Genomic DNA, 24,849 nt, shown 5'->3' with positions numbered 1-24,849 from the left:
TCTTTTTGCACTGGGTGTGTTTCTTGTATACAACATATTGTTGGATTTTGCTTCTTAATCCTTTCTGCCAGTCTATTTCTCTTGATTCGTGAATTGAAGCTATTGACATTGATGGTTATAAGTGATATGTACTGCTTATTATTGTCATGTTATTGTCCTTTTGTTGACTCTTTTGAATTTCTTGCCTTCTGCTTTTAGTTTCTTGCCTTGACTATTTGATTTGCTCTGTTGGGCTTCATGGTGTCATGATCTTCATTGTCTTTTTCTAGGATATTGTTTAGAATTCCTTGTAGTACTGGTTTGGTATTTATGAAGTTTCTCAGGTGTTCTTTGTCATGGAAGTATCTTATTTCCCCATCCATTTTGAAAGAGAGTTTTGCAGGATACATCCGTCTAGGTTGGAGATTGTTTTCTTTTAGGACTTGAAATATCTCACTGCAGGCTGTACTTGACCTGAGCGTTTGTGTTTTAAAGTCTGCTGTGATTCTGATGGGCTTTCCGTTGAAGGTGATTTGTTTCTTTTTTCTTACTGCTTGTAGTATTTTATTCTTCTGTTGGGTTTCTGGGATCTTGATTATTATATGTCTAGGTGTAGATTTTTTTTTTGATCATGGCTAGTTGGAGTCCTCCATGCCTCACTTATCTGTTTGTCAAAGTCTTCCCTTCTGGGAAGTTTTCTGTCATTAATTCTGTGAACAGTTTTTTTAAGTCATTTGGTTTTTTTCCTGCTGCTTCATGGACTCCTGTTAATCTTATGTTAATCTTATTTCCATCATCTAGGAGTTGATGGATGGATTTCTCATGATCTGTTACTATTTTTAAAAGGACCTCTGTTTTCAAAGTCACAGACTGCATCCTATCTTCTATATCTGAGATTCTATCTTCACATTCTTTCAATCTTTTGTGTACACTTTCAATAGAGTTTTTAATCTCCTGGATATCTGTTTCAATCTGTTTTATGGATTCCATTTCTTTCCTCTGTTGGGCATTCATTGTTTCCATTTCTTTCTTATGCTGGGCCCTCATGGCTTCTATCATGGTCCTGAGCTTGTCTATTTTTTGTCAGTTTCTGTTTTAGAGTCTCAAATCCTGACTTTCATTTTGCTCACCATCTCTATGATTATCTTGGAAAATATTTCTGTTTTGAATTTTTCTAGAGCCTGGTTGTTCTGTTTTGTTACTGTGCTATGAGTTCAGGGTGTCCTGGTGGTTCACTATCAGACTTTTCATCCTCATTTGCCCTACTGTTTGCCATTGGTGAACTGGAAGTCTGTCTTTGTGTCTTGCTTAGGTGTTTTCTCATTTTTGTTTTTGTTGGGATGTCATTGGTTTACTTTATGGATTATTACTTAAATCTTCCTGATATAGTTGCACTTTAGCTTTTGAGTCTCTAATGACTCATAGACATTTTCATTTTCATAATATCAGAGAAAACAAGTCACTAAATCAATCACAATCCTTTATCCCAATTGATACAATCAGCAACACAATAGGATCATGCACAACTTGCAAATTGACCACTTGTGGTAGTAATTAATGTATCACTTTTCAACATGTGAATTAAATTAAAATCAAGAAGCAGCCCAAAATATGTTTGCAGTGAGTACACTATTCATTGTAGCATCTTTACCATTTAAGATGGGGGCTTAGACAGAGATAGGACTAGGAACTTACATAAGCAAAAGAATTGGAGAAGGTTTCAAGTGAATCCAGAGGACACATAATGACCATACAATCTTTATGAAACTATTAAATTCAAAAGGGATAGACAGAGTGCAAGAATAAGGACAAGAATATATCCCCATAACAACAGCAACAGGGGCTCACTTTCCCTTGAAACTATTGACCTGTGAGTGAGATAAAATGACAGAAGAAAAGTACATAAAGAAAAAAGAAAAAATGATAAAAGAAGAAATCTGAGTTAGAGCAGGAGCAGGAAGAGAAAGGGAGATGAGGAATAATATGGTGGAGCAAGAGACTGAGCTGGAGAAAGAGGACAGAAAAAAGAAAGAATTTACAGAGTGGAACGAGGAAAAGAAAGAAAAAAATGAATTTGAAGGGCCTCTTTCAGAGTATATCTCTGCTGTCATAATACCACATGCACAGCCATGTGCAGCACCAAGTCCCCTGATCTCAGCTAGCCGATGGCAGAACCCCATGACACAGACTGACCTCAGGCTGCAAGGCCCAGATTGAGTTCCCCCACCTCCTGCAGGGTTGAACTCCACACAGTTCTACTACAGATTTCTCCCGCCCTTTTTTTTTTTAAAAGACGTTCAAAGTTGGGAGCTCGGAACAATACCCTTTATGACCACCTATGCCTCTGCAGAGTGGGTCCAAGGACTGGCACAATCAGGAGGTCTGAGAACCGGGGTAGGGGGTTGTTTCAGGGGCACCCACGTGGCTATCTTCCTTGCTGGAGCTGGTGGCAGTGCAGGCAGGGGAGGGCACAGCTACCCAGTCCCACCCTCTGGGCCCAAGCAGGCCGGAGGGAGAGCAGATCTTGGAGTGGCCTTCCCAAATCTCACCTTTCTTGCTGGAGCTGGTGGCACGCATCCATCGGAGGGCAAGGCTACCTGTCCCACCAATTGGGCCCTAGCAGTCTGGAGGGAGAGCACATCTGAAATAGGCCTTCCCAAAATCACAAATCTTTTCATTGGGAATTTTTATTGAATAAGATCTAGAAATCTGAATTTTTCTTCCATGAAAGAAATCTTCCCTTTTACTGCTTCTTTCTGTATTTTGTTCTTACTGTCTTTTGGGATAATTTCCAAATTTTATCTTGCAGATTATGGGGTGGATACTTAGAAAAATTCATTTTATTTTCTACCCTATAAAGTAACTTTTGAAAATTTCTGAGTACCTTTTCTTTTAATTATCTTTTAAATTTTATTTTGTTTTATGCTTAGTTTTGAAACTTTAGTTATTCTTAGTTGACAAATATTAATTCCAAACTTTATTTATGGAATACATTTTCAAAAATATGAAAAGATAAATTGTACTAATTAACAATATATAACATAAAAAGAAATGTACCCTTTTTCTTTTTCACTTGCACATATGAGAAAAGTGCTCATTCTTGCCATTGTGGTAGGAAAAACTTTTAAAATTTATTGTGCTATCAATTTTCAAGATCTCAGTGTATTGGTATAAACACCGAAAGGTACATACTGTTTTATCTCTCTTGTATGTGGCATCTATAAAATTGAACACACACAAGTAGGGAGCAGAATGGTGGTCAGCAGGGCTAAGTGGGCATTTTTGAGGATATACTCATATTGGATGAAGGGGACAACTTTTAAATTAGACACAAAGAACAAATTCCAGAGATCTGTTGCCCTATTTGGAAGCTATGATGAATAATTTTCTTGTTGATAGTCACATTTTTAATGAACCTGATAGTATTTTTTCCTCTAAATTTGTACTGTAGATGTTCTTTTCTTTACATCATTTCTCTCTCTACTTAGTCAGCTGTATGTTTCTTTACCTTGGTATTTCCTTTCACATATGATTCATGCATTTAATGATTCATGAGCTAATATATTTTAAATAAAAATAGAATTAATTTGATGACTGTAGGTTGTTTTCCTAGATTTATTCTACAGATAGGCTTTTCTCTAGGTGACTAAATCTATGTATATATAGTATTTGTGTATGTTTTACTCCAGAGTAAATTATATAAAATAATATATAACATATATCAACGCATAGCAAAAATGTACTATACACATATATAATGTTTTGTATAATATTACATAAAACATTTTGTGTATTATGTGTTATATATCCTAAGTTTTATGTTATGTTTCATTTGATATATCTGACATGAGACACTCTGTCATTTTCATATTGGAATATTGTGTGTGTGTGTGTGTGTGTGTGTGTGTGTGTTTAAATATGTGCCCATTTACTTTTTAAAACTGAATGTTTCATATGCTTTTTCTGCCTTCAAATTTTACTTCTATTGGCCTCAGCTTCTATTGTCTTCAATATTTTCATGAGGCAAACTTTTGATTATGCTTTGGGCCACAACCATTTTTTTTCTCTCCACACCCACTCTAGCTTTGACTTCACATTCCCAGTTCCATTTCTAACCCAAGGAAGAGCCTTCGAATCTGATTAGCAATACTGAAGTCATACTCACTAATGCATTGCATTAAATCATATAAATCTCTTTTCTCTTTCATTTGTACTTACATGAAGATGGATAAGCTCCTAAGGGATTGAGTTCCAGAGCTACACTTCCTATTCATGTTTTATCTTACCTCTATGTTTTTCATCAGTGTGGCTAATCTGTGAGTGAAAACATTTTGAGATAAAGTTATTTGAACCACAAAATCCAAATCACTATTTTGAGTGTAGCATTAACACAGTGGTATAGCTTAATTCCTTTAGTTAACTAGACATAAGGATTTGATAGGAATCAAAGGGATCTGATACATCCTATGGCCTGTAAACTTAAGGCTGATTGCTACTATGCCACTTTGAGAAGGGGTGAGCAGCCATATGCAATATGTTGAATTAGTACCACAGGTACTTTTGCCTGTGTGCATGGTTGTATTTGTATATTGGAGCACTGGGGTGGTTTGCTGGTAATATTATAGAAAATTGTAATTCCTTCACAATTTTGCCAAGAGCTCTTGCTGTTCTCCATCATCACTATATCCATGGGTAGTGGAGCTATGGAGCATTATTTGAGTAAATAACTGAAGTCTGGGAAATCCCAAATGACTTCAAAGTAGAAAGGTGTGAGGAGGCTTCCCTAGGCTTCCATGTCTGTTACTCTGTTGCTATGACAACTGTTGCTAGCATAACAATAAGATCCATGGCTACCTGTGTGGTTGAGTTGTTGGAGAAAAATTAGAAAAGAATTTGGCTCATCCATTTTCAGGGTACCCACTTGAATCAAGGAAATTTAATGTCATTTATTTTTCTTTCAACCATGCAATACACATACCAATTTGCTTAAATGGTGGATACACATGCCAAATATAATTATTCCTTATCTTGTAGTCATTAATCATTTCTATCCATTATTCATTGACTAGCAACAGCCATTCCATTCTTTCACGGGAAACTTCAGTAGGCATTACAATGCCATGTTTATAAGTGGCATTTATCCCTGAAATGTATTATATGGCATTTCTAAGATAGATAAAATATTCTTGGCATGGAAACAGGTAGTGTTTTGTGGCATTATCCTCATAATCTTTTAAATTAATTATATAAAAACAATATGCTAAAGGTTTTTTTCCAAGCTACAGATAATTATTCCTCGTGATGTTAATTAGGACAGTGAAGAGAAAATGGTGTACAATCTACACAGTATCCAGGGATGCCAAGACACTTGGAAAAGAAATGTAAGCTATCAGAAGCACCAAAGGGAAAGTGGTATGAGGAGAATATTAACCTACATAAAAGATAAATAGAAAGGGAACTGGTGATAACAGTAAAATTTTCTGGTCACTTAGCATCGTGTCGCATTTTACCCAGCTCATATTGGTTTGTATATACTTTGATAACCTGTTTTCCTCCAAAATGTTTGAATGACACTGCAACAGGCATAAGGAATAATTTAAGTTCCAATCCTATTTTTTAAAAGATGCTTGTGGGTCTGTATAATGGCAGAAATCTGAATGCAGGTCTCCTAATTGCAACCCAGAGCCACCTCATTCATATATAGAAAGGTATGGAATAGAAGCATTTTCAGTGACTCTTACATTACCAGCTACTATGCACCATACAATTGCATTCACAAGTCTATAGTACAGGCAAAGTACTGTTCTAGTTTTTCATCTGAAACATGCATTTTTATCAATCTGTCCATCAATTTATCAATTTCTCTCTTTCAGCATTTATAAATGAGGAAATCATGGTAGGAGCATCATGTGCAAGCTTCCTGTATACAAATAGGTCTGTCAAAGTGTGAATTCCTTTTTGTGAAATGAAAAATGTGATGTGGATATTTCCAAAGACTCTAGCCCTTTGTTAGTTTCTTATCATGCTGGGCAAGTAGGAGGAACTTGCTATCTTGATAAAAAAAAATGTTACATTTCAAAATTTGACATAAAGCACCTCATCCAATTCCTTCATTTTAAAGGTGAAAAAGAGATTCAGACAAGATAATTCTCTCTCTCTCTCTCTCTCTCTCATATATATATATTATTTCCAAAGACTCTAGCCCTTTGTTAGTTTCTTATCATGCTGGGCAAGTAGGAGGAACTTGCTATCTTGATAAAAAAAAATGTTACATTTCAAAATTTGACATAAAGCACCTCATCCAATTCCTTCATTTTAAAGGTGAAAAAGAGATTCAGACAAGATAATTCTCTCTCTCTCTCTCTCTCTCTCATATATATATATATATATAATATTCAAGTTATAAAACAAATTTCCTAACTAACTTAATTTTTTTAGTATATTTCCTACAAAATCATGCTTTCATCGTACTCTGCTCATAATTGGAATATTAGGCCGTCCTTTCCTAGTTCACTCCTTCTGCACCCAGCTAAGTCTACATATACTGTGAGACTGACCTCACAACTTCTATCATCCTTGAATCCTTACCAAATTTCCAGTGCTGTTTTTTGGAACTAATAGAACATATGTGTGGTACAATTAATCTTTTTCCAACTCTCTGTAGCTATTATTTATTTCTTCTCATAGACACCCATCCTTCTCCAAATATATTTATGTCTTATCTCACCAGCTAAACAAAGTTTCCTGAGAAAATTACGTGGCTCCCTTGCGGCTCTTCACGTTACCCTCCACACTCTTCCCATTCCAGGGCCGTTGTCACAAATGATTGAATAATTAGTGTTTCACAAAGACAGAGAGTGGCTTGTTTAATTTATTTCTTTTATCAGGAATGGTAATTTAAATAAAGAAGTAGAGAATGAGAGAGGTTGGAAATTCACTGCAGTGTACTGCCTGCTACTGTGGAGGTGAAAGCAAAAACAGCTCTTTTACCAGCCATCTTTTATTCCTTTGATGTGCTTCTGAGCCGGTGAGCTCAGGATTCTGACATGAATTACCTGAAAATAACTGCTAGTGTTTATGTTTTGAAATGTGTCCATACTTCACACATCACATCTTTGAAACACTGACTAGGGCATAGCTCTCTGAAAGGGCTTTGCAAGCTCAACATACGAAAAGAGAGAGGATTAGAACTGGCCTGATCTGGTTGAAGACAACGATAGATATCTAAAAACAAGTAATGCAAATAGATGAGGGTAGTGAAGGCAGGGGAGAAAAAATGTAAATGCTTTCTGTCCCTTTTGTTTTTCTACATATCTGCATATCTCCACTGCTTCAACCACCTTCAGAGTAAATATCTGGTGAAGAATGGAAGGAACTCTAAGAAGAAAAGAATAGCGGAGTACAAGCGAAACTGTTCACATATAAGGATCATCTGGCATTTCAGAAATGAAATTTACATGACAATAAATTTTTCTCTCATAAGAGTTTTTCACTCTATTAAAGGACAGAATTATAATTTTTTAAAAAATGCTGATTAATCCCAGGTTTCTTTCCATTATTATTATTTTTTTTTTAATAAGGGAAGCAAGGAGGGCTTCTACATTCGGTAAAGCAGAATCTTTTTAGGGCAGACTGGTCTATTTGGAGATCTATCTGCTTCTTTAAAGTTCCAGTTTAATAATGTTGGTGTTAGTGTTAGCATGATTTAATCCATTGTGTTTGTGTCCCTCTTTAGGTGTGTGAAGCAGGAGTTAAGTCCAAAACAGTGGCCTCATAATTCTGTGAAACAGCATCACTGTTCACGGATTTACTCAGGGCCAAATCCTCCATGTTACTGCCAGTCTTTTCCTTTCCTTTACCTATTTTAACCCATCAGTCACCAATTTCTGCTCTGTCCCCTCCTAAATGTTCCTTTAGTCTTCCCACTTATCTCCAGCCTATTATTGCTATCATGATTTGAACCAGCATCATGTCTTATCTAGCTTTTCTATGCCTTCAAACTAATTTCCATCCCCCTTTCCCACCAAATTTGTGCAGCGGTTCAGAATGACAGTTTCTAAGACCAAATGCTTACTCATTAGCTGAGTGATACTGGATAAATTGCTTACGCTTTTTATAAATTGGAAACAATAATTATATCCAGGCCCAGGGCCATATAAAATGCATATTTGATTATGTTTCTTTCACGTCAGAAACCATGTAATGATTTCTTATTATTTTTTAAGTAAATTCTAAAATTCTTGCTATTTCTCCAAATGAGCCTGTAAAAATCACCTCTGCACAGGTTTCTAGCTCCATCTTTGCCTTTCACTCTCTCCTTCATTGTCTGTCTTCAGAACCAATGGTTTGATTTAAATTCCTTAAGATGCAAAGTTGAAGCAAGCCTTTAAACACACAGTCTCTTCCTCCTTCCTTGGGTTAGACTCCTGCTCCTGTTCCCCTTCTGAATTCTAAGGTTTATTTTCAGAATCCAACATAAAGGGACATTTATTATGTGACATTATTATGTTACTATTCAAGAGGTGATTAAATTCCCTCTTTTATGCAATTTCTTAATACCTGGAATTTTGGCTAATTAATTAGCTATGTAATTACGTGTCTTTGTTCCTTTCTATCATGTAAATTTTATTACATTAAATTTGTGGCAAAATGGGAAATGTCTGTTGTCAATTCTAAAACAGTACTTGGCATCTAATTTAGCTGTTCTTAAATAAGTCTGTACTAAATAAATGGATTTGAAAAATAACTGTAGTTACTCTGATTCTGTTCCTTGACTTTCAGGGCTCATCTTTGATCTCCTTCCCAGGAGAACTAGGGATACCTTAAAGACAATCCATCCTAATTGTACAACTAATCTCTGATGGTCCGTACAGGGAAATGGTCCATATCTCTGTCACAAAGTCCATTATTTTCCTTTCTGCTGTCACTGCGAAAGGAATCCTACACTTTAACTGAGGCACTCCCAGCAATGAGTTGACCAACTCATAAAATTGTTCATTGATAAAAGTTTAATTCCAGGATCTAAAATTCAAATTTTACAAGAAACATATTAGTAAAATAACTTATTAGGATAATTCCTGCAATGAAGATAAATGGTGATGGGTACTACTAACTATTTCTCACATTAATTCTTAGTAAGACAACACAATATAAAAGACAGAAATGTGGCTTTGGCTTGTGCCTTAAAATCTGACCCATTCTGCAAGGAGAAGTGTTATGTCCAATTTGAAGACAAATGTATGAAATACAGAATTTGAATTAAAAAGTTGATACATTTCACAGAAAAATTTAATGAAATATAAATCTTTAAGATTTTTTTTTCCTCAAATGGTGAGACATCCAAAGTACAATAAATGTTTCCTTAAAATATATACTCAAATTTTCAGCAAGCCATATTGTTAGACTAAAAAGAAGGACCTGTTTCATAAGAGAGATTGTACCTATAGTTTTACAGAGGAAAAATTATGGAAGGTTCTGCTCTTTGTGGGTTCTATGAATGAATATGAAGGTACATTTAACCACCCTCAGATTGACAAGTTTTGAAAAAATATTGTGAATTGACTGAACATGTAGAGACAACTATGACGTAGCATTTGTATTGCATTAGGTGTTATGAATAATCTAAAGATGATATAAATTATATGTGTGTGGAGTAAAGGCAAATACTATGTCATTTTATACATGGCAACTTGAGCATCAGCAGATTTTATCTTTAAGGATCCCAAAAACCCATTTCCCCTGGATACTGAAGGACAATTATACATAGCTTTGTTGTAAGAAGCCTATTTGTTAAATACTTCTATTTTATATAATTCTGTTAGTCTACACCATCAAAAAATTATTCTGCATATAAAAATTATATAACATTTCATATAATTCAAGTTATTTTGTATTTTTGATGCTTAGGCAATCTTGATGAACTATGAATACTTTCTTTTGGTCAATCTCCAATCCTTGGAACATATTTATTTCAAAGCAATACTAAAGATATAAATAGATGGTACTATAGACTGATCTGATGAAGAATTTTTTAGGTAAGAGTTTAGTTTTCATTTGAAGTAGAGCTAATATGATGTATACATATGAGTTGTTTTTTTACACTTGTAACTTAGCTGTTCTTTTTGTCCATACTGTTCTGATGATTTTTCTCATGTGCATTTTTTTTTGCCATTGGCATTTGCATTTATTTTCTTAACCTAACCATTCCCTGAGTATGATATTTTGCTAATAAGTCACTGCAGTTTCAAGTTTCAATAGACAGGTTTGTTACCAGTTCTGTAATGGCACAAAGATGCACTCATAATAGGGAGTTTCAAAAAATAACCTAGGAGCATTTGGAAGTAGATCTTTTCTACAAATGATAAACACCCATTCAAATCAACAAAATATACATTTAATAAACCTGTCCTGAAATTCTATAGGCTTTCCTAATGAATTTTTATAATGAAAGATTTGTAATATGTTAACACAAATGTAAATATTACACCAATTTACAACTGAAGGATGGAAAAGTCTAGGAAGTGAAAATACTCATTTATCTGGGACATTTTGATCAGAACAGATGCACAGTGTTGTCATGTTCTAACTATAAGGAACGAGAAAGTTCATTGCTGTTGTGTTTTGTTTTGTATGTATAAGCAAAGACTGATAAATGTCTAATGCCCTGAGTGATTTCTGTATAGGGTGTTTGTGTATGGAATTGTGTTAAAAATTATTATTTCTTTTAAAGAAAATTTTAAAAACTAGGATTTTTACGCAAGATCTGGATTCCCCTCTTCTTTTGCAAAGTATTCAGATCTGCCAAGTCTGGGCTTCATTACTGTTCAGCAGCAGCTACTGACCTGGAGTGGTGCCTGAGCTCTTAGAGGGTTCTGGCATCTCCAGCTAGCATCTTCCCCACCTCTGTGATTTTCTCTCACACACTGAAACTTCAATCTCTATTATTTTCCTAATATTAGATTTGAAACATGAAATAAAAATGTTACACCTGTATTTGTCGATCACAAATGGTAAAATTAAAAATGGACCTAGATGGCTGCATTTTTCAAATAAAAGAGATGGATCCAGGGAGAAAAATATATTTTTTTGAATGCAAAGAACATTCCGTATATTTAATTTGTAATGGTATGTGTATGAAAGTTTGCATCTTTGACATCTCATGCGTGCTGTTTTGCTATGCACATTTATATTAGTTTACTCGCCTCTTAGGAGTCCAGTATACATGCACAGTGACTAGTATGTCAGCTCTAGTGTGAGCTGACTTGTCTGAATGGGTATGAGAACGTGAATGTTTAGGAAAACGTGGCAGTGGTGAAGGGTGTACTCTCAACACCAATTCATTAGATACTATAAAGGGGGTTATAAGTGATTTCCATTTTCCTGTTTACTTTCCTACACTACCAAAAGTTTTATTATGTGCTCATAATATCTTTTTAAAATAGAGAAAAAATAAAATAAAAATGGTCAGAATGCTAACTACATATTCTCTGTTTGTTCCCTTGTGGATGCAATTAATGTACACTTCAATCTTTATAGAACCTAACCCAGAAGGCAAAGGTCTTTATAATCAGTCTTCCCAAATAGATTTTCACTCAGTCGAAAACCTCCTCTCCAGGCATATTGATTTTCTTATTGTCCCTTAAACACACCTGAACTCTGAACCGTTTCATCCTCCACATTTTTATTTATTCTGTTAACCCTCTTGACTTCCATTCCAACTCAAAATGTCTTATCTTCTTGATGTATCAAAATGTGTATGTTGTCCAAGGCCAGCCAGATGAAATCCTTATTAATGTTTTTCTAAGATTCTTGAAATGATGGCTGTTCTTCCTAACTGCAATTGCACGAAAAAAAACTGTAGCAGTTCAATGTTCACAATAATATTTCTTGATGCTTTCTTCTGAAGACCCTTAAGACCCTGAGATAGCAATAATTTTTATGATCATAAAACATTGCATGATTTGAAAACCAAGTAAAACTCTTAGAAACTTTTGGTTTAATCAGTTAGCCACATGTATTTACTATAATACTTAGTAGAACCATTAAAATGTTCATTCTCTGCAATTAATAATGAAGAAAAAGTGTTTTACTCTATGGTATTTAAAAAATCCTTGTCAGCATAAAACTCCTTTTTGGTCTGGTTTTTTTTTTTTTTTTTTCTAGTAGAATTCCATATAATATGCTTCTGCACAATACCAAATGTGCAGTGCCACTTCATAGTATAATTATATGTTTATCTCTTTCTTCCAAATTGGCAATTTCTAAAGACCCAGGGCATGTTCTTGCAAACCTTTTGTGCTCTGAAGTCCTTGAGTTGAAGTCACGAGTTGGTAGTATGTGTACAGCCAGCACACGGAGGACAAATGACACGGACACTGTATCGTCCTTGGGCCGAGATATTGAAGTAGTTGCAAAGTGGGAACTGTCCAAGATCCAGGTAGCCAAATAAAACACCACAAAGACTCCAGGTCACTTCTGAACCCTCACAATGTTTCCTCTCTTCATGACACTTGTTTCTTGATTCTCTTACTCTCTCCGGATCGTTGATTTCAAACTCAGGCTTGCTGTAGCTCTCCACTTTGAAAGAGGCTCCAAGTGATAGGATCACCTCAATTCAAGGTGCAGGCTCATTTTTCCCTCTGTTATTCATAAATTGATGGGAACTTTACATCTGTCATGTCTTCTTTTAAAGATGAGTGTAGGTCAGGTGGATAATAATGCACTTCAGTGTTCATTCGATTTCAAAATGAATGAGAAGTTGGAAAATTTTTCCTGAAGTCTTGAGCCACAGAAATATGAGAGCTGGCTATCCACCATCTCTAAAAGCTTTTGACCTTTCTTTCTTTCTTTTTTATTTTTTTGAAGTTTTTACATGTCTAGGTACAGTGGTGTTTTGGCTTACAAATTTAATTTGTTTTATGATTTTGGGGGAAGATGGCTTTGTTTGTGTTTGAGCGAGAAAGACAGCCGTGGTTATGTTTGTTACCGAATGTGGAGTTTATGAACAGAAGCAAAATTTTGCTGAACACTTTTGCTCGCAAACTGATTCATTTCCAAATGGAAGCATCTGTGGATGGATGTATTGCTGTATTCATAAATTTTTGTTTACATTTCTTGTACATATTGTGACACCTAAAACTCCCAGAGAAATGATTTAATGTGCCTTATCCTATGCTCTGTGAAGGAAAGACACATTTAGGTTAAATAAGAACTTAGTTCATGTCTAGTGAATGTGCTATTTTTAGTACACGTACTTGTGTCTAATTCTTGACATTCCTGCAATGTCAAGCCATCATTACAGTATTCTGTGGAACTGTGCTCTTATTCTGCACTTAAAATGATGACACCTGATAGCCCATGTTACCTGACTCTTCATTCCACCTCCTATTCTTATTTTTTAAGTGTTTTCAGGAAATTAGGAGCATGAACTGTGTCTGAATGTGTGTTAGAAATGAGAAATTGCAGGCCCAACTTTAGGCATAGTGATTCAGGACATGGATTTAAACAAAATTCCTTCCATTTCGTATGCTAATTAAAGTCTGAGAAGCTCCATTTCTAGTCACCTTGGATTGTCCACTGTAAGTTTAGGCGCATGACTCAGAAAAATCTCTCCCTTCCCATGTTTTCCTCTTTTCCTGGAAGATAGCTTCAGCTTTTTGCATTACTTTCAGCGAATCAACCAATTTAAGACTCACTAAAGCACTTTCATTAGTTTTTTCTCAATCCCTATATTTCCCTGGAACTCCAACAACAAATTTTTTGGTACCTGCCTTCCCTGAAATTAAGTAGCGCAGATTGAATTTACGTCCCTCAAGATTCTCCAACAATTACTTTATTTTCCATCTTTCTTAGCTCTTTACCTACCTTTCTACCACATCCTTCTCCTGAAAGTCACAATAACTTAAAATTGCTGAACTATGTAGAAGTTTTTCGTACTCCACCAATATGGCCCCTCATTGGTCTTTAATACTGTCAATTTCCTCCTTAAAACTTTCTTTTTCCCTTGGTATCAGTGAATTCTTCATTCTGTTCTACAAAACTTCAGCTGATTCTCTTTTATCCGCCTCCATATTCCCATTAAATATATCATATCCATCTATCTATCCTCAGCTTTCTTATTTAAGCTCCCTTTACGTTTTCTACAATGGATGCTGCCTGTTTCCAAAGTTTCAACTAAATTCAGCACTGCGGGCTCCTGTTATCCATTGCCCACCTCTCTCCCAAGCTTCAGACTCAGGCCTTGCCCTGCGTGTTAAGTACCTCTTCAGGTCAGTATTCCATCTTGACTTGCCCCTCCTTTCTTCCATTCTGTGTTCCTTAGCTGGACTAACAGAACTGAAAAGTCTTTCTCATTCTTTTGCCATCAGGCATGCTCATTTGTCCTTTGAGTTCTGCCAGTTCTGCTGTCTTAATAACTCAAATCTCTCCTGTTTCTTTTATCATATTGTTACTGACTTAGTGTACTATTTCTTACTTTCACTGTAATAATTGCCCCCTACTAGGTTTCCTTGATCCTCACCTGCAGAGTTCTTTCTAAGCGATCTTTCTTACTCCCGCAGTAAAAAGCTTCCTTTCTCCTGTCATTACCACCTCAATAGGTTTCTTTGGGCCAGTCCACTAGCAGGAAGGAAGGCCTCTGGTGACAACATCAACGGAAAAGAACAGGAAACTAAATAGCGCCAATCAGATGTGGCTTCTTAGTCAACAATGTCTCCTAAGAACTACGCAAACAGATAAAATGGCAGATAGCAAAGGCACAATAAAAATAGCAAAACTGAAACTAATAGCAAAATGAAGACTTAAGGGGTCCCTATAAAAAAGAAGTCCAAATTGATGTTATATTGCAGGGCTAGCGATTTACCTCAGTGTCACTGCGCCTGCCTTAAAAACTCAAGTTGGGTCCCTGTTCCCCTCCATAAAAGATTCTAGGTTGCAAATGTGTTTTTAAATTATGCCTAAGATTTCCTACCTTAACTTTTAGCTAGTGAAACTTAAAACTTCACTTATCTATGTATATATGAATGAACCCACTTATGTTTCATATATTGTTCAGGAATGATTTTCTCTCATTCCTATATTCTTTTCCCCCTGAAATAGAGTTAGAAATTACCTTTCCAAACCTATCCTTTTTGAGGGGGAGATTCTTAAAATGTATCTTATAGTTTAAACTCATAGGTTAAGGTTAGAAAAAGGACACTATTCCAGAACGATCCTAAAATACAAAAAGAAAGAAATCTCACTATTAACATGTTCTGAGCCAAGGGCAGATACTGGAATTAGTTAACAGCCCCTTCAAAATATTTAGTACCAAAGTTGAGCCCCATGGCAACAGCAATCTAAGATCCTGGTAGATAGGAATATATACAAGAAAAAAATCTATGGCAACAGCTTAATTTAACTGCAATAATTCCTGCAACAGCAGCCATTGCTTGGAATGGGGGTGGGGGCTGCCTCGGGCTTGAATTCATGTTCAAGCACTTGGGGGTCCAGAGGCCAGCAGGCCGTGCTGTGTTTACAGGACCGATTCCGAGTAAACATCACTTATTTCCCTTATCTTTCCTATGTGGAGCAGATTTTTATTAGAGTAGGAGTGTGTGACTAGGTGAGAAACCCCACCCAAATGAGGAGTTACAGAGGTTCTCTGAGTTAATAAGAGGAGTGACAGCAATTCCAGGCCCCTTGGCCTAGCAGCTCCTCCAGATGAGGAGCTGTCTTTGTCAATTCTGTGTTGGCAAGGACTGGCATGTTGTAGACATTCTAAGCTTATTAATATGTGAGCCTGTCATTTGTGCAAACTGGTTCTGTTTTTAATAAGCCAATAAAAACCCTGAAATAAATGTTGGAACCAATGTAAATGATTATATCCTTAGAACAAAGAAGGAGTCATGCGATCTGATGATGTTCATGTGATTAGCAGGAGTTCCAAGGGTCAAAAGTATTGCTTTATCAGTTCATATTTGATGAATTGGAAATTTTATGACTGTGTTATTTGTTATGGTTGGTGTTTAGATGTCTCTCCAATAACTCATGCGGTCATAGATGGGGCTTTTCCAGAGGTGGCTGGATCTAGAGTACACGATGCTGGCATTGATTCGTGGTGCATTGCTAGGCTCAAGGGCATTAGGATAAAGAATGTGAGTGTAACCCTCCCTAGGTAGCATGGATAAGATATAAAGGATGGAAAAAAGCTGTGGCCACCCCTTGTTGCTTTCATACCTTCTGCCCACCACAAACTCTTTCTCCTCTGCAATGCCTGTCTGCCATGCCACCATGCCTTGGGTCCGCTGAAACCCTTACAAGCTATGAGATAAATAAACCTTTCCTCCTTTACTTTGGGTGTCGGATATTTTGTCTCAGCAAGGGGAAAAGTAAGTAAGACAGAATTAGATGACCAACAGAAGAATTAGTCTGCACGCTTGAAATTTCATCTGACTACTTGAACTATTACAAACTTTCCATCTAAGAAAACCATTAGGTAATCACAGATATTGAAATGCCCTCTTTAAACCTTTCCGTGTGAACAGATTGCAGGACAGAGTCAAACTAGAGTCAAGAGTCAGGGGAGCTAAGATCTTTATTAAACAATCACATTGTCATTCCCACTAAAGCAAATGTACATTGCATTATTTCTGATGCTCTCAGATACAGAACCTGATACACATCCATTAATGTTTTATTTTGCTTTCCTCAATACCAGTAAGCAAATAAAAGTTCATACTTTAAAAATAATACTATTAGATAATCCTTAAAAAGAAAAATTGACCAGGAACATCTCTCTTTAGGAACATTTGCATTAAGGAACTGAACTAGAATTTAGTAATTTCTAGACTTCTAAAGGTATTACCGTGGGCATTTAGATATATTTTATCATTTAATCTTTATAAAACTTCATAAGGATTTGTTATAAATAGAGAAAAACTGGAAAACAAATGAATATAAGTTAATGGCAAGAACTTTATTAAAGATCGTGAGCTCTTATATAAAACTCACTTTGCACGTGAGGAGGTTGCTCTGAGAAGATGAGTTAGCTGCTCACAGAAACACAGCTCTGAACTGGAAAAATGAACCTCTGCTTACTCGAGGGTCCAATTTCCATTACAGCCATCTGCAATCTTTAAGACAGAAGATAAGAATCATTTTGGATACAGGCAAACTAAAGCACTCCTGCATATTTGTTTGAGAAGGTCTGACTGCAAAAGTATCTTCTATTTTGTGTTTCCCTGCAGTGCCTAGTACTGTGTTCTACCACACACAGCAGTCAGTACATCTAGGTGAAAGGATGGATGTGCTATTTAGGAGCACTCATCAAACTTCTGGAGATACTTTTTCCCTATGTTAACAGAGAATTAATTATGATCCACTTGTAAAAGAAAATAAAATTATTCTCCTCTGAAAACACATCTATTAAAATGAGAATTTTATTATTGTTTGCTTTGCTTTTGAGGGTATTGATCTTAGATACAATTAAATAGCCAGAAAACTGGGAATAACAGAACAAATCCTTTATGAAACATGATAAAAAAAATAGTAATTTTCTGCTGGTGATTTGGCTCAGTGGTTCTTCTGCCTGCTTCGTAAGTGCAAGGGCCTGAGAACGATCCACAGTACCAAAACAAAACAAAACACAAAGAAAGTAATTTTCTGATATACTGATTTAAATACAAATTTAAAGAAATCCTTTGAATAAACGAGTGTTTTACTGTCATATGCTTGAGTACTCAATAAGATATTCCTGAATAAACAGGTAGTTTTAAATATATGCTACTATTCAGAGTACCCCACATAAATATGAATATTTGGATCTTCTACTGAATAGATACATATCGTATCTAGATGTACCTCTTCTACATTAAGTGACTGCCTAGATGTTGCGCCTAGGCTGCCTAACATTGACAGTCAAAGCCATCATCTGAAACTTGCATTTCTGTACTCACATCTAGATGAGAAAACAGAAGCAGTGTTATGATTTAGATTTAAAGTATCCCCCGAAAACCTCACGTGTTCAGAGGTGAGGCTTTTTGATGACAATCAGTTCACTGGGGTACTCGCTCAACAGTGGATTAAATCACAGATCAATCCATAGCTGAATGTGTTGTTGGTTGGTGGGACCTGAACAGAAGAGGCAGGTCCCTGGGGCATGACCTGGAAGGGTGCATTCTTGTCTCTACTTCTCCCTTCTCTCTCTCTCTGTTGCATGGGCTGCAGGACCTGAGCAGCTTTCCTCTGCCATACCCATGCTATTCTCATGCCCTTGCTGCTTTGTAGCCAAGAGACTGTGTTCTGCATCTTCTGACAGCCTTGAGTCAAACTAAATCTCTCCTAAAGATATGGGTCTCAGTGCTCGATTTGGCATCACATATACTAAAATTGGAACGGTACGGAGAAGATTAGCGTGACCCCTGAGCAAGGATGACGCGCAAATTCGTGAAGCATTCCATTTTTTAAAAAAAAAGAACAAGATAGGAGTCTCGGGTATTTTGACGCAGTTATGAATAAAGTGACTAAAACAAAGAGGATATGTAAGTCGTTCACACACCATGCACATGTGAAGGTGAGAATCTAAACTTCCCTGTTTAATCCAGAAGTCCTGTATCACCTCTCTTTGTACTATGCTACTTCCACTAGCTAAAAATATAAGGAAAGCACAATGATGCAAATAGGGCCTTCACCAAAAAGCATCAGAGTAATAGTGTAATGGATAATAAAATATTTACAATATCAACAAGGTCAAGGATAAGTGCATTTTTGGAAAAAAAGACTGGAAGGAAACACCACATTACATTACACCACATTACATTATGTTACATTTTGCTATTTTAGCAATGGAAAATTTTAAACTCATATAAAGAAGGATAAGTGCATTTTAGGGCAAGGCTATATACATCAGATTATAGAAGAATCCTGGGAGAGGAGCAGCATGATGCCATAGTTTAGCCTGAGCAGAGGAGAGAATTCTCCACACTGCTGTTCTGTCTGAACTCAAGTGATGTGACATAGAAATAACTTATGAAAATACACTTTCCTTTTATACCCAGGTTGGAAACAGCAGTTGTATATGATGAAGGAGTCTGAAAAAAGGAGGTAACACTTCTACCTCCTACCTGAAATGCATAATAGGTGGAGAGCAGACAGGTGCACCATTGATCAGGCAGCCAGAATGCTAGGTGGAGATAGAGGGTCAGGCGGTCATGCAGACAAACCTAACATGCTGGAGAGGAAAATGGTAGCATTTCTTTAGGATTCTGTTTCTTATGGATCTTCTGAAGAGGGACACATGACACTTTATCTTACTATACATATAAGGCTTATTTCTAAAAGTTTGATCATGATGTACTATCCAGGGATTGTGAAAAGCAGAGTGGAGTGAGCACAGAAACTCAGTACCTTTTATTCATTCTCCTTTGTATCTTTAACTCCTTGCTTCCTCTTTCTCTTTCTCCTTCTTTCCTTCCAGCCAACCCTCTTTCCCTCTTTCTTCTGTCTTTTTTTTTCCAAATATGTGCATCCTTCAAGAATCCCCCATCTGAATGTGGTTAGTTTTACATATTTGTTAGTTTTGTAGAATTTATTAATTGTACAGTTCCTTATCGGTAGCACCCAAACCATCTCTTATGTTAAACAAACACAGGTTTCACATGTTGTTTTTAATGTCCAACATTAAGAGAAGGTCTCGGAGTTATGACAATGCTGCTTTGTATGATATTAGTTAGAATGGCCCATTTTTAAAAACACTCATCACAATTTAAAATGGAACATTTTCAAAGCTTGGTGAAATTATTTCTAGTCTTCAGTACAATGACTGTTTATTTTCTCACCTCGTGGAGAGATTGACCTAAATGATAAATTGGGAACTTTTTAGTTTTCTTAATATGAGTGATGGTGTCAAACCATCAACCTGGCCAAGAAGATAACGTGTGAGACTTTGATGCTGAGTATTCATTTTATGCTTTACGTTTAATTCTAGAGTGTTTTCAAAATGCCTCCTTGGTTTCCATGTCAAGGATCAAAGGCAAGTACGTCTCAGTTTGTGATTCTAATGCAGAGAGTGACTGTGTAGGAAGGTGGCTACCAAGAACACAGCTTGACTTATATCTGTCTTCATGTAGTTTGTGCAGCCGGGCTTGCTAATTTTGCCTCCTACTGTTATTCAGAATCTTCCACCAGCAAAGATTTGTGAGGAGCAAGAGGCAGAGAACACTTAGGTAAAGTGATTGTTTTAATTATTTACTTTTAAGAAATGGAAGCAACTGGGAAGAAAAGAGATACCTTATACTTCTGATGACTCCATCATTCAGGAAACTGCAGCGTACAAAGTAGCAGCTACCTGGTTTTTCCTGGGGGATAGGGGGAACCAAGTGAGCACACATAACAATGTAGCAATAACTATGCATCCCTAGATTCCTCCAAGCTTGCCTAAGTGTTTTAGATTTTCCGAAACAGAAAATGCATTTTAGTCTGTGGACAGAAGAGTGCACCTGTGTGAACTCTCTCTCTCTCTCTCTCTGTATTTTTGGATGATGTGGATTTGCTATTAAGATATTTGGAACAAAAAGAGTGCACCTGTGTGAACTCTCTCTCTCTCTCTCTCTCTCTCTGTATTTTTGGATGATGTGGATTTGCTATTAAGATATTTGGAACACACCTCAGAAACTATATGGTATTTACACGTGCGTAGTTTCTCTGGTGTGAAAAACTAAAAGTGTAAATAAGGATCAAAATGTATAATTGATATTGTATAATAGGATAAAATGGTCTAAAAGTGTAGAGGAAGTGAGAGGGGTAGGGATAAGAAGGGAAAAAGTAAGACAAAAGGAAAAAATGGAAACAAAGACTTTAAAATAGGCAAGGGTGGAGGGGGTGAAGAGAGGCTAGGGGAATGGGGAAAAAATGAGAACCAAGATACATCATGTAAAGGTACAAGTTCCCAATGATGAGTGTAACCGTATACCTAAAATGTAGCAATAAAAATATATTAAAAAACGATATTTGGAACAAATGGCAATGTTTTTCTAGCCTTGATGTTATTCTCAGTATTTGCAGGGACAGATCAAATGGGCACAGACAGCTATGAACTGTTGTATTTCAAAAATCATTCTCCTTAAAAGCTTGTATATGTATTCTCAAGAGATACCCTTAGGCATTTAGTCAGAACCAATGCATTTTTATGTCATGACCTATTCTATTAAAGATGGTTAGCTCATCCTCTGGGTCAAAAGATATTAAAAGGAAAAATATTTTAAGCAATAAGCAAAGGCAAAAAATGCAAAGGTATAGATGATAAAACCTTGACGCAGCATCAGACATAATAAGGCTTTACAGAACAAACATTATGAGAATACCTATTTGAGAAACCAAGAACTATACTCTATGCTAGATAATATTGGGGGACATAGCAAAAAGTTTTGATGTCCAAAATGTTGACTTAAGTCATCATATTTAAAATCCACAGTGGGCCAGGGATTTAGCTCAGTGGTGCTGCCGACTGCCTGGGAAGTGTGAGGTGCTGAGTTTGATCGCTGGTGCCAAAAAAACAAACAAACAAACAGAAAAAAGTACAATGTAAAATCCAAAGTGAAAGAAGAACTAGCACAATCATTTTCGAAAACTATCCATGCAGAATAGTGTTTTAAATATTTTAAATTGCAAAATAAATAGATTTAAAATAGGGCATATATCTGGTATAAATTAGATGTTACCCCACTCAGGTCTGAAGTTCAGTCATCTTGGTTTCTTTAGCATATGGGTAGAGATAGTGGCTACACATTAAATAGTCTAGGTGATTTTACTCTTGCTTAACAAGGCAGTCCCAGAACACTTAACAACCAAACCATGTGCTAGTGTGTGTGGGAGCAAGGCAGAGCTGGTGGGAGGAGGTCATATGAGCTGATTGATGGAAAACAAACTCAAAGGGCATATCTTATATTGTCGCTATATGTGAAGGGCATCTATTTGGGGCTTTCAGTTTATGATAGGGAGTGAGTGATAAAATCCTAACTATTATAAGAAATAAATACAGCTTTAGGGAGTTAAAAAACAATTCCAACCCTAGCCAGTGATTTGATTTGCTTTACCACATCTGTCCCACTGAGCTATATCCAGGGAACCTGGGCATCAGAGGAGCTGTAAGTGTTTCTTCTAAGCAATCTCTTAGCAAACAGGGTGGTGGGAGAAGTACAGGGTATGGCACAACCAAGGATAGACCACTACTTATTCTTAAAACGGTATCACAACAGTGAGAGAAATAAGTGGTCCATACTACTTGGCCCAGAGTTTTGTGGCCAGGCCAATATTGGAAAGTGTCCAGACTCACTAGTGTCTAAAATCAGGGGCATGAGGCCAGAAAGTAGTCAGACTCTGGTTAAGAGGATTCTGACTATGGGTTTTGGTGAGTAATCCATTCATAGTGAAGTACCGACAGAAGGCAGAATCCATTCCTCAGTGGGAGGAACAGTTAAGAGTTTGACTGGATTCCAACTAATAAGATCTATCGAGAGACCAGATAAAGAAGATACATTTTTTAAAAATAAAATGGAATACTGCTTAGCCTTAAAGAATGAGAAACTAGTGACATTTATAAGTGGATGCACATTGAGGCCATTTAAGTGAAATTAGTAGGGCAAACGTGTAAATGCTAAATAGTTTCGCTGGTATGAAAAACTAAAAGTGTAAATAAGGGTAAATATGCATAATTGATATTTCATAATAGGAAGAAAAGGTCTAAAGGAGTAGTGGAAATGGGAAGGGCATGGGAATGGTAAAAAGGGAAAAATATGAGAAAAGGAAACAGTGGAAACAAAGTCTTTTAAAATAAGGAAGGGTGGAGAGGGTGAAGGAAGAGCAGAGGAGTGGGGAAAAAATAAGAACCAAGATAAATGATGTAAAGGTGTAAGATCCTAATGATGAATGCAACTGCATTCTATACCTAAAGTGGACCAATAAACTCAATGGGAAAATAAAGAAATAGAAAAGCTAGACAGGTAAATAGAGTGTGCATAAAGAAAGTTATTCAGGCAACAACCTTTCAGGCACACCTATGACAGCGAGACTAGTTCAGAATTCCATTTAATTCTGACATAAACTGCCCAGACTTCTTATCATGTGATATATGGTAAGTTCAGCCTTTTATAAAGAAATGAGGGCCACCACTTCAAAGATAGAGATGTTCCAGAACTTCAGAAGGGAAAAGTGAAGGTTGTAATGTAAGTATTGGCACAGGGATTGATACACATTAAAACGCACTGAGTTGTACCTTACAAAACTAGACCAAACACATTTTCTTTCTAATTTGCTTTTCTAAACACTATATACGCAAATGCTTGTATTGGTTCATTTGCCCTCTTTGTTGGGGGGCTAGGAAGCCTATCTGGAGGAAGAAGAGAAAATCTTATCAGTTCTATTTTAGCACTCTATTGAACACATCACTGCATTTTAATCTGGGACGATAGGTGGAAAATGGCATCTGCTTAATCAAGCTCATAGATTATTTGGTGATACAACTCAACTATGTTGAGATGAAATGAGAAATTATGCGTCTTCCCGAGAGCAGCATTATAAAGCTTTCTGCTTGGTGTTTAAAATTGATTGTGCATTATACTGGTTAAAGAGTAGCATTTTGAAAATAAAATTAAGGCTGATTTGCATTTGTGTTGAGATAGTTGCAATGCACTTAATAAGAATAGTGTTTTCTTTTTGTTTTAGAATACACTTAGAGTTTGCATTAAGTTATATTAATGTTTTACTCAACTTTATTTTAAAAGGACAAGACAAATATGGTTATAATTACTCAAAAGGAAAATAAATCTTATGAGCTGCATATTATGTGTAGGAAAGTAAAACAAAAATAAAGCACATGCAATAATGCAGTAAACGTAGCATGGTTATTCAATTTCTTATTTTAAAAAACATTGGGAAGCATTATATGTTATTATTATTATTAACATTTGCATCTAGAATGGCTTTTGTGGATGATTTCAGAATCCTCCACTGATATCAGTGGATTAAGATTTAGGCTGAATAAGTTTGTTGCATTATGACATTTAATTTATATATATTTCCTTGACTCACAAGCTGTAGTGCATGCAGTCTTATTTCTTAGATCTGGGCAAAATGTCTTTAAAATTATCAATAACTTCCAGGCAGTAGACAAAAAATGAATTCTATATTGATGGTAAAGGAAACTAAACTGCTAATGCCCTGCACCCAGAATTATCAACTAACTAAATCATTATTCCTCCTTCAAATAGGGTTGAAAGTTATTTTCTTTCTTCCACTTTCCAAGAGGTATTTCCAAAGACATTTTACTATCAATTAGAGTAGTAACTATTCCAGTAACTGTAACAGGAAACTTGGAAATATATATAAAAAGAACAGAACCGCCATCTGATTCAATTTATGTTATATTATCTTTAAAAAGGGACTCAGGGGGCTTGATTCAAAAATTTTAATTGTCTAAGTGAAAAATACATTGTTGTTATAGAACTTGTGTTGTAAAATGGAGTCAGAGATAAAAATATTTGGGGAGTTCATGGATTTTGGTTTCACCTTTTAAGTTATTTAGCATAAATCATCAATGTACTCTTGGAAGATATAATCAATCTCTTCTCTGCATTACCTTCTTCTCCCCCAACTCCCTTAAAAGATTTACATTTTAAAGTGCCAGGGAAATACTATGAAGATTGTGAATCATATAATTAAGGATGTGGCTGTAAATCGAACCATAATCATCTAAAAAGATTGGTTATAAAACAGACAGTTTGGGCTGAGTGTCAAAAGTTTAATAAATTAAAGGTTGTCAGGCAGGAGAAGGAATTAAGCCTCAAAGAGCCCCGAAGTTAAAAAAAAAAAAAAAAAAAAAAAAAAAAAAAAAAAAAG

The 24,849-nt window shown here is 36.0% G+C and overlaps 1 protein-coding gene and 1 non-coding gene across 3 annotated transcripts in view; both read left to right on the top strand.

The window, feature by feature from the left end:
- Dpp10 (dipeptidyl peptidase like 10) overlaps positions 1–24,849 on the top strand; it is a 1,319,241-nt gene that overhangs the window by 613,666 nt on the left and 680,726 nt on the right. The window lies entirely within an intron of this gene.
- LOC117283707 lies at positions 18,316–18,422 on the top strand. Its single transcript, XR_004514738.1, has one exon. It is a non-coding gene; the product is annotated as a U6 spliceosomal RNA (small nuclear RNA).

This window comes from Fukomys damarensis, unplaced genomic scaffold (assembly GCF_012274545.1).
Source record: "Fukomys damarensis isolate Sample0158 unplaced genomic scaffold, DMR_v1.0_HiC HiC_scaffold_29, whole genome shotgun sequence".
NCBI classification, from domain to species: domain Eukaryota; kingdom Metazoa; phylum Chordata; class Mammalia; order Rodentia; family Bathyergidae; genus Fukomys; species Fukomys damarensis.
Note: the sequence above shows the minus strand (reverse complement) of the source record. Positions and strands in the feature narration are given on the sequence as shown.